Source organism: Gymnodraco acuticeps, unplaced genomic scaffold (assembly GCF_902827175.1).
Source record: "Gymnodraco acuticeps unplaced genomic scaffold, fGymAcu1.1, whole genome shotgun sequence".
In the NCBI taxonomy this organism is placed as follows: domain Eukaryota; kingdom Metazoa; phylum Chordata; class Actinopteri; order Perciformes; family Bathydraconidae; genus Gymnodraco; species Gymnodraco acuticeps.
In genome coordinates this window covers 2,732,190-2,739,697 of record NW_022990214.1, presented here as the reverse complement: position 1 = coordinate 2,739,697, position 7,508 = coordinate 2,732,190, and positions in this window count along the sequence as shown.

Sequence of the window (7,508 nt, the reverse complement as noted above, 5' to 3'; positions counted from 1 at the left end):
TAAAAGTGAATCATTTTAAATATCATTTTAGGCCCGTTAAAAACGCAGCTACGGTCCTGCATCAAACTGCGGAGCGGCGTTCACACAGCCCGCGGCTCACACCGCTGCAGAGAGGGAGCGAGCTGTCCCAGCACCTATGGATCAGCTTCCCCTTGGAGCTTTTCCCTTTCCACTAGTTTTGTTTTTACTAAGGACGAGAGCTTGAAACTAAATATTAATAAAACGCTTTAGTTTGAATCGATAGCGTTTAACAGACGGGCGCTGTTTGGGGCGTTACGTTACAAAATACTACGCAGACAGCGTTAGCTGGGAGATCGATCACTTTGCTAAACTACGCGGTAGCCTACTATTAAATCCACGTAAACTACACATCACAGCCATGAGGCCAGATCAATGAAACCAGGATACATCCTTTACCGTAAAAACTGGATCCAAACACAGCCTGTGTGCGCTTGATCAATACTTTCTGATGTTATATTTATGATATGCTACATATTAGCTAGGCTACATGGCCCTAACGTGTAAAGTTATACAAGCATTTGTACCAGTGCTTTTCACAAGTAGACTCTTGCAGGCCAGAGTATAGGAGTGATTCAACAACAACAAAAATACATATGAGAAGTGATCAGGACGAACAGAAAGAGGAAAAGGAAAAGAGAGATGAAGAGACCAGGAGGGTCAGAGCAGGAGGAAGAGGAGGAGATGAAGAGACCAGGAGGGTCAGAGCAGGAGGAAAAGGAGGAGATGAAGACATTAGTGAAGAAGAAGAAATATATGTGAGGAATAAAGATGAAGTATCAGAAAGAGGGCCAGAGGCAGGGATCAGGAGGCAGATGACACTCCAGCTGGACCACATGGTATGTTCTTATTCTCCTTACATATTCCATTACAGCAGCACAATCTAGCAGCTCTTAGTATTGACAAATATTGATTGAAATGTGTTGCTGCACAGGTCACCTGTAGCTCTCTGAAGAGATGGGTGATGTCATTTGTGTACTTAATTATAACTAAGTACTTACAGTATGCAGAATTCTGAGTATTCTCTGAATCGGGTGCCTTTTGGGTCTTTATATCTTTGAAAAATGAAACCAAAATGTTTGGTCATAACATCTGGTAGTGGACTACTTACATTTTCCCACCTCAGGCACAAAATATAAACAATTACTAGGAATTTCCTTGAAAAAATGTAACATGGTTGAAGTTTTTGACAAAAAGTAGGCATGAGACCTTGTTTAGCTAAGATATGGCACCACATAGAAGTCAAGGACATTACAACATTGTAATATTTTGCAAAACTATATGGTTTATTTTTTTAATAAACAATTATTTACTATTATTAATTCATACAACATAGTTGAAATGTTGAGCTTGTCAATCTTAATCTGAAAATACAAAAACTGAAATATAAGTAAGAGAAGAAACTGACACTTTTGTGATGTAATTCCCTGAATGCAGATCACACATGGACTGATCCATTATTTTAATAGGAGGGTAAATGGTATGGCGTGACAGGGTTGAAACAAACTGAGGGACAATATTGCAATTTCATAGATAATTCAAGTATTTTTTCAGAATTGATTTTTGATCAGTTAAAGTTGACAAGCATGTGATTATATTAGCAGCAACATGTTGGGATAATTGGCCATTTTGATTTGTTTAATATTAAATTAATAAGTAATAATGCTTAGTGAGGACATGCAAATATGTCTGTCTAAGACAACCAATTTTTGTGTCTGTCTAAAACAAAATATATTATTTAATTGTACATTGTAATGCAAAACAACCTGTTCCATTAATTCATTGCTTTAAAATACATTTTGTAGTTTCCTTTCATTTAAAATGGTTGAGGTAAGCTTGGGGGACTCAAAGGGCACCTGATTTTGTCTGAACACCTTGTTTCTCTTGTGCATTAAGAACACTTGTGTTAGGGCATGAATTAACAATAAATAGGTTATATACTGTTAGAAATTGCATGTGTGTAACCCTCCTGTCCACAAGAGGCACTGTGTAGGGAAGTAGGTAGAACTTCCTCACAGGCTATAAATAGAGGCCTGGATGAGGACTTCCTCCTCTTTGTCCTCAAACACCCACACCAGAGAGGCTTCTCAATACTCAAATTTCCCCTCCTCGACTCCTCGGTCCTCCGGTAGTGACCCGGAAATGAATTTCAGCACGCCATTTTGAAGGACATCTCATTTCTCTAAATGCACACCGAGGACCGAGGATCGAGCGTCGAGGAGGCTCTCTGGAGGAGCTCTAACCGAGGATACACTGATGGTTCCTCCACGGCTCCTCCACGGATGCATTTCCGGGAACGGTGGAGGCGTGACGCACGGCCGGATTTATCTCAGCCAATGACAGCTATGCATGCATCCCCTGGATATTATTTTAGAAACTGCTTTCATCGCGTCGCGATGTTTCCAGAGAGAACAGCTGTAAGGTCCATGCAGAAAGCAGAGCAGTGTGTATAATATATATCACTCAGTATAACAGGCCTACTCTCTTTATTTGCTTTAGTTTAGTAGATATCTACAAACAAAGAGTCGATATTTTTCTAAGACCATTGCTTCACATAATAAAATACACAACGGCTTATGCTTTAGGAGCTGTAGGTGTGTGTGGTACAGTGTGTAGGTGTGTGTGGTACAGTGTGTAGGTGTGTGTGTGGTACAGTGTGTAGGTGTGTGTGTGGTACAGTGTGTAGGTGTGTGTGGTACAGTGTGTAGGTGTGTGTGTGGTACAGTGTGTAGGTGTGTGTGGTAGGCTACAGTGTGTAGGTGTGTGTGGTACAGTGTGTAAGTGTGTGTGTAGGTGTGTGTGTGGTACAGTGTGTAGGTGTGTGTTGTACAGTGCGTAAATGCGGCGGACAGACGGGTCTCAGTTGGTTTGGTGTCCTCTGCTTACTTTTAATAGGCCTACTTGTAAATACAACTTTTGGCCCGTAATTTCAATTCCCCATTTCAGCGACCAGAGAGAGGGGGGGATAAATCCAGTCTCTGATTGTGTTACGTTATTATGAGAGTGCTCTCATACTTTAAATTGTATATATTTATATAAATATATTTGTGTGTGTGTGTCCGCATCTGTAGCCTGTTATTGTCTCATTATACCGCACTCTCAATGAATTCAAAGTAAATATGTGGGGGAACAATGTTCAGCTGATCTAACAGAGATACAGCGCTATGACAAAACACTCGACAGCTGATGCAGCTGTTGCCACGTAATAATGAACGGACGTCTCTTTAAAATGACCGCTCAGAGGAGAGGAGTTCTCATTTCTTTAAACGTCTGCTGCTTCCCCTCCTCTCTCCTCGGTTCCCCTCCTCGGTCCTCCGCTCGCATCTCCTGTGGGCGGGTCTAATGGCGTGTTTCCACAGCAGCGGGTAGCCCCGTTTAAGCGTCCTTAACCGTCCTCAAGCGGCCAGGCCGGTTTTTGGTGGCGTTTCCATATAGCCTAGTACCGGCCAGCGGGTACTTTTTCCCTCTTTTTCTGGCCTCATAAAATCGTGGTTCCCTCAGACCAGGGCCAGGGCTGAACTAGTGACGTCAACACTCTCGACTGCTGATTGGTCAGAGAGAATCGTCACAAGATTGCGCGCGAGTTCATCCCTAGCGTCGCATATATATCTAGAAGCAAGCTTGCAGCATTTTTATAAACAGCATTTTGTAAACGGATGAGCTACAAAAATGGCTACGTCTAATAAGAAAAGCACACCGTGGTCGACCGAGGAGGTGACGACGTTCCTACATCTCATTGGGGATGATCAAATCCAGCGGGAGCTCGACGGAACAACTCGAAATGTGAACAAAAACAAAGCCGATCGCCCCGCCTACACTGCGTTGCTACCCCAGGTCCTAAACTGTAATGGAAATGAGCCACGGCCTGGGCCGGCCAGCGAGGCAGCCTGAGGCCAGAGCGAGGACGCTTAGGGACGCTTAAACGGGGCTACCCCGCTGCAGTGGAAACGCGCCATAAGTCTTGAGGAGGGGAACCGAGGAGGGGAAATTTGAGTATTGAGAAGCCTCTCAGGATTGAGTGTTTGCTAGCTGTTCGCCATGTGTCTTTTGAGTTAACAATAACATTGGCAACAGCTACCATCCCACCAACATACCTTGATAAAATAAAACAAAGAAGTTTAAACTCCTGTCTCCTGGTGGTTTGTGGCTCCAGTTTGTATAAAATACCACGTACGGTCCGCCCTTCTATGCCACCCTGGCATGACCTCTTGCCTCCCCTTTGCCCCCCCATGTAAAATGTTCTAGAACCGCCACTGCTCCCAGCACATATCCGGACTGCTGAGTCTATTGAACTTTTTAAATCTCAGCTAAAAACTCACCTCTTTGCACTGGCTTTTAATACTAGTTGAACATTACATTTTTATATTTGTATGTGTTTTTTATTTATTTATTTTTTATATGTTTCTAGTTATTGTGCTTTTTATTATGTTTTTAATTATTGTTTTATTATTGTACTCCCATTGTGTTATTTAATATTGTAGTTACTGCCTGTACAGCACTTTGGTCAACTGAAGGTTGTTTTAAATGTGCTATATAAATAATTCTATAACACATAGGTGTGAGCAAGCTCTCTGATTGGTCAATAGGCGTGTTTGATTCCACGATCAAACAACGATCAAATAGAACGTGCCTTTTCACAACAAGTCAGTATCCCTCCGCGTCTGAGTAAAACAGTATACCGTTGGGCCGAAAAGCAAACTGGGTTGTCGACCCTCTGCTTCGCGTCGGGCCGAACCACGCCCCTTAGCTGTGATATAATGAGCATATACCACGGCCTGTCGTCAGCGGCGCCGGATTCATTTCAGAAGTGGGGGGGGGGGCAACAAGTGCGTGTGTGACATAGCCTACTTGCCAACCCTCACGATTTTCGCGGGAGACTCCCGTTTTCCTCCCGGGGTCATATTTCTCCCGCATTTCTCCCGATTTCTGACTAAATCTGATTTGTTTCATTCTAACATAACGCACCAAATGTTACTGTTTCCACTCGGACTTCAATACAGCTACACCATTGTTTGGTTTCCATGGTAACGTGTCTCTTTAGTAGCGCGAGCAAATGAAAGTCTGAGAGGGTCTTCAGGAGGAAGATAGTCAGAGAAAACAGAACAAGAATGGACAACTCAACCCTCTGCTCACTCCTTTCCTGTACATTAAACTATACAGACCAGCCCACATATGACAGCGCAGTTGCTCATTCCATCTCTTCTTTTTTCCTGCTACGCTCTTGTTTGACAAGCTGAATGTTGACTGGTGTTTGACTGAAGTAAGCTCTGTGAAAAGTTCCAGTTATTAACTCGGTATTTACAAAGCTGTCATCTCCACATTTGGAGAAAGTTACAAGCCGTTTGACAGCATCACATCTGCATATTTCACAGAAGGCTCGTTTAGTGGTTTTGCAAATAAATAACCACTCTCTGTTTTTGTACCATTCTGCATTGAAGTACCTTATCTTTGCCCAAATAAGCTTTTATTTGCCCGTCACAATGTCCCGACAACAAACCTCCATGCAGTCGGAACCAGCCTGTTTCGGTTCAACGATGCCGGCGGCGGCGGTTTTGACAGCCTCTGCGGCCGCAGAGCTGCTGCTGGGGTTCATCTGGCTGCGCTGGTTCTATGGTTGAAGGACCAGGCTCCGGAGGTGGTTCTGTGGTTGAAGGACCAGGCTCCGGAGTTGTGGATGTCAGGGATGTGACATTCAAGTTGTTGAATTTCAGCTTAGTTTGACTGTATTTTTTTTCTTATGCGCCGGTTCTTCTGACATGTTTGCAAGTTTATCTATCTAGGTTAACGGCTGACACACACTGAACAACGTAACACATAACGTAAATAACGTAACAAATAAACACATCTAAGCTTTGTTATTGGTTGTAATGTACATGGATACATTTGAATGGTGTGACAATGTCCTATTTGATTGGATTAAAATGTACATATTCTTCCTGTTATGTCTGCCTGCTGTATTTTACCTAATGCAAAGTGACCTAATGTTATAAACAAATGGCTAGAATTACGCTGATTTGGGTGAGTTGTGTAATTCGTGGAGAACCGAAGAGTTTTCGTTTTTTGGGGGGGGGCGGGGGGAGTCCGTCCGTCGGTCCGACTGACGGACAACTTCTCACCTCAAAAAAGAAGAAGAAATCTAGACCGCAAAAATAATTAAACAAGCGATCCTGTTTTTCCTGACCAAGGACAGGTTCCATGAACACAACACGAGCGTAACGTGTCCTTCTCTCGTCTGAAAGGAGTGCTGACGGAGAGCACCAGAACGCCGCTCCAGCTCTTCAAATATTGCAGTACCCATAAGGAGCCGTACACATGCCGCAGTGTTTGCATGGCTGTGTCTTTAGTTGTAAGCACAGTGGCGATCTGTTGTTATTAGCATCTGGTTAGCTAGCTATGCTAACGAATTTAAAGAGCTTTTCTACAACCAGGTGGAAGAGAGCTCACATAACCTCAGCTCAGTGAGGTTAAGGCACACCTTGATATGATCATTATAGTTATTAATGAGACTAAATGAAAAACAGGTATACAATACTATATGACAGTAACACAAAAGTTGTTAAAAATAACAAGAATAGAGTTTAAAAGGGGAGTTACTGCTGTTCTGTTTCATTTGGGTGTTGAAAGATGTATCCATAGATCTCTTAATTTTGCTCTCAAAGTGCACCAGATTGATGCTTTTAACTTCAATATTTTTAAAAATAATCTTCCCGGGGGAGCATGCCCCTGGACCCCCCTAGAGGAGGTTAGGTCCCCCCCGCCCCCACACTTAAATCATGGTCACATGGATAGGATACTAAATACATTTGCACACATTTTGTGTCCATATATCTTTCTGTTTTGGTGGTCACACCACACCGTGCAGGTGCATGCATACGTGAGTCATGGTGAGATATCTGGATTAAGAGGTTGCTTTTTCTTTGCACAGCATGAAAGAAAGGCCAAATGAATGGGCTGTGATTTTAGTTTTTTTAAGCAGAGGTTGAGTTCAATCATTTGTATGACCCTCGGAGGATGTTGTAACAATTGAAAGGAAAAAGGTTCCCCACCCCTGCTGTAAATAATAATAAAAACCCTTGATTTATAACTTAACATCTCTGTCTCCTATTGATCTGAGTATATTATAAAGAATAGCAGTTCATTGAAGCATTATAGCACAGGCCTTTGTCAGATGGTATATTACGCTGTTTTTTTTCTGCTTCGAATAGTTTCTCATCTTTGGTCTGTGTTTGCATCACTGTAACCAATGAGCACCTGCATGTGTATGAGAAAGGCACTGACTCCATGTCAGCCCAGATTTACAAACTCCTGGCAGGACAAGCTAGAGCTCAATTCTCACACTGAATTTGAAAAAAAAGTGAGTGAGGGACTGCAATATAAGAGGGAAAGAAAGAGAAACTTTAAAACTGTTCAATTGTTATGATGTAAAGACTGATATTGTTCTATAATCGGCTGAAACTGTTAAGTCATGATGTGAAACGGTTAACAAAGAA